This window comes from Aplysia californica, unplaced genomic scaffold (assembly GCF_000002075.1).
Source record: "Aplysia californica isolate F4 #8 unplaced genomic scaffold, AplCal3.0 scaffold00228, whole genome shotgun sequence".
Classification (NCBI taxonomy): domain Eukaryota; kingdom Metazoa; phylum Mollusca; class Gastropoda; order Aplysiida; family Aplysiidae; genus Aplysia; species Aplysia californica.
The window spans coordinates 651,654-655,308 of NW_004797498.1; positions in this window are offsets into that span (position 1 = coordinate 651,654).

Genomic DNA, 3,655 nt, shown 5'->3' on the forward strand with positions numbered 1-3,655 from the left:
AGACAGACAGACAGACAGACAGACAGACAGACAGACAGACAGACAGACAGACAGAATCAACAGAGGAAAAGTCAGAAGGTAAGACCTTCCAGTTGCGCCCTCCGATCACCTGCCGTACATCTACCACACCTCATATACAATCTTTCATTCATATCTAAGCAAACTTCTGAAGCTTTTTTGATTTTCTTTCTTTTTTTTTTTTGGTAAGTATTTTACGGCGCTCACAACTGCATAAGGTAATGTGAGCGTGCAGGACGTATTGAACATTTTAAGTTTGTAGGAAATTTTGAATTTTGCACGTGTGGTGGCCGAAACCTACTCTTTATTGATTTTAGGACCACCAAGGGATCTTTAACGTGCGCAACTTGCACACAGGACCTCCAAGATTTTTTGTCCTTTTCCGAAAAGGCGAGGTGTAGATTTTACCTACCATAAGATCAGAGATGTGGCTGAAAGACAGCAAAAGGAAGGAGCCCAGGAGTAGCAGTAGCAGTAGAAAGGCTGCAGAAAGAGTTAAGAGCTCAGAGGAGGGGGCAAAGGAGGTGAGGGGGTGGGGCAGAAAGTGGAAACGAAAGCAGACGACAGTACATTGCAAGAGAGCAGGAAAGGAGGTGGAAGGAGACAATTAAATGTTCGCGTACATGTTCCGAATCCAATATTGACGCCAAAGTCTTTCCCCTCCTCCTATCTTATAATCATTCAAAGCACAATGCGCATCAGAGGTAGCTAGTGTGATGGCTTTCTGTTTTTAATGTAGATTTTTTGCGCCCATGTCGACACTGTCAATAAAGTCCCGTATATGAAGAGCACAGGCTGCTTTTATATCTTAGAATAGGATTTGGAGACCAGGGATATCTCACTTCGAGCAAAGCTGAGGATTTTCAGTTCTGTTGCACGAATGGAAAACGCATCTCAGACTAGCATAAAGAGGACTCAGCTTTTCTTGAACAAGAGTCTAAGAAAGTTACTGAGGATCAGATGGACAGACAGGGTCATCAAAAAGAAAGTGTTAAGGGAAACAAGGCAGATCCCAGTAGGAGGTGAGGTAAGAAGAAGGCGGTGGTGATGGATTGGACATACTCTCAGGAAGTCAGGCAGCTGTATAACAAAGAAAGTGTTGGATTGGAATCTACAAGGTTAGAGATTAAAGGGAAGACCGCGTGAAACCTGGAGAAGAATCACATAAATTGTTGTACAAAAGAGTAGGAAGACATGGAACAACATCAGGAGGCTAGCCCAGGATAGAGAAAGGTAGAAAGTGTTTGTTCATGGCCTATACCCTGGTGCAGGATGAGAAAGGCAATGATAGTGATGATGATTCTGCGAAGCCATTGACCCAATTTAAATAAATTAGGAAGCGGGCTTCAATCATGTCTGTCCGGGTCAACCCAGACTGAGAAGGGTACAGCATCCCGAGAGAAAGACCAAGATAGATACCCGATGAAAATTATATCCACACGGAAATCAAACTGGTCTTGTGCGTGCAACGCCGGTGTGGCAGCTTTCATGCAGGTGTCTTTTCCAGGAAAGAGAATACATTGTACAAAGAATCGTTGGCAAAAGGCGCGTATGTCCCAGCGTGGCAAAATAAACGGCCTCATCCTTGTCCACCAGCTTTCCAATCGTATTTTCGCAGTAATCATGCCGCAAAACACAGTCCTGATGGGACCTTTGTCCGTCTTTGTTGTTGTTGCTGCTGTTGTTGTTATTGTTGTTATTGTGTTGTTGTTGCTGCTGTGGTTGTTGTTGTTGTTGTTGTTGTGTAGAGGCAAACACATCGACCGAATAATGGCCTTTCAGTTCTCGGGAAAAAGTAAGACAGACAAACAGAAACAACTGAGGGGAAGTAAAATGGTAGGACCTACCACTGGCACCCTCCAACCACCCACGTTGTCAGTTTTTCGGGTCGAGGATCGATTACAAGTTCTTCATCTTGTTCCTAGTACTGGACAATTTTCCAAACTCCTGAGTGGTAAATTAATGTTTCAGTTTTCTTTTCCCACCGTTAGTTCGAACCCGGACACCATCCTCCGTCCGAAAGCTTGGAATGCATGCCTTATTATGCCGAGCGCCTGATTTCACCGCGTTGCCACAAATATCTGTGAATATCTGAACTGCTGTACTAAGTTACCATTTATTGTCTTCTGAATTACGAGTATTTCCTTTCTATCCAAGGCGGACCCAAGGACTCTTAGCTCATCTAGTCTTGCTTGGAAGGCACTTTCAAAAATTCTTGTGTGACTCATCGTGCAAGCTGTTTAAGGTATAATAGGCTACAGACTGCTGCGCCGAGGGCATACAATCAGAGATCAGATGGAAATAAAAGAAGGGGCAAGCCCAGGAAAAGATGGATAGAAGGAGTCAGAGAAAATTAGCGAAGGACAACATAGTCTTTCAACAGGCGATACAACGAATAGAAGAAAGGCGTTTGCTTCTCCCCTCGACACCTCAAGGTAACAGAGGCCGGAACAAAGTAAAGTACAAACTGTTACACTCTTTTTTTAAAAATCACATAACAATCAAGGAAACGCGATAAAGGGTGTTGCAACACCAAACGTATCCATACTAATGTCATCAAATTAAAAAAGTAGAAATCTGCTTAATGTTCCTTTAGAAGCAGTAGAATTGTCAGCTTCGCCATGTTCACTGTCCTGGCTACAGAATAACATTAACAAAGGCAACCAAAGGCAAAATGCTATGCTTTTTAAATAAGAAATTCGCCAATTTGAAGCTTTCGCTAGATGAGCTGGAAATGAGGGGAGGGGTGGGGGGAGGGGTGCATCACTGATCTTTACTTTACACAAATCTACAGGTGCTCCCTATACTGCCTCCTCATAGAAACACTCGAAGATAAGTGAAAAAGCGAGATCTCAGCTTTTACAAAAACACGTGATCTTAATACGCATCGTTATGTAAATGTGATCAATGTTTTACGAATAAACGTAGCAACTAGCCTTGGGCAGTAAAGATGTTGTTATGTTTTTATAGTCTTTTTGCCTCCCTCTTATTGCAAGAAGCGCAGGCGTCATTAATGCCCCTGCTAAGCACAGTGATTTGCATAATTATATGAATATTATGCATCCTCCCCTGTAACACGAAATCGATCGAAACCAGATTGTAATTACTGGTGATGAGAACGCCTATTATATATTGGATGAATGTGATTGTAATTTGCTTACAGTACGTGTGAACGTTTTTGCCTTTCTGTGAGGATATCTTTTCCAGCAGATTTGATTCTTACCTATCTGACGTGTTGGTCGTGGTTTCTTTTGACTACATGTATTTTCTGTGACTTTTTATAAATTGACAAGAACAACATTGCGGTGTTAATTCTTACTGGACTAACAAAGCGGGTAAACACAGTAATCAACAACTTTTGTGATCATCGTAACTTTGTTAAGATGTATCGTAATATACAGTCAAAATTGTCCAATTTTACCTATTGTTCAGGGGAAAAAAAGTGACTGTCTTAAACAAGAGAACATCTTGGACAGTGACTTTATAACATTGTTTTTTAAAACCCCAAAGGGTGGGGGGAGGGAAAGTGGGAAAAGGTTGTTTGTACAGGTGATTGTCAATGACAGGTAGTCTTAAGAGCAGGCTCGACTGAATATACATGCCGAGAAAGAGAGAGAGAGAGAGAGAGAGAGAGAGA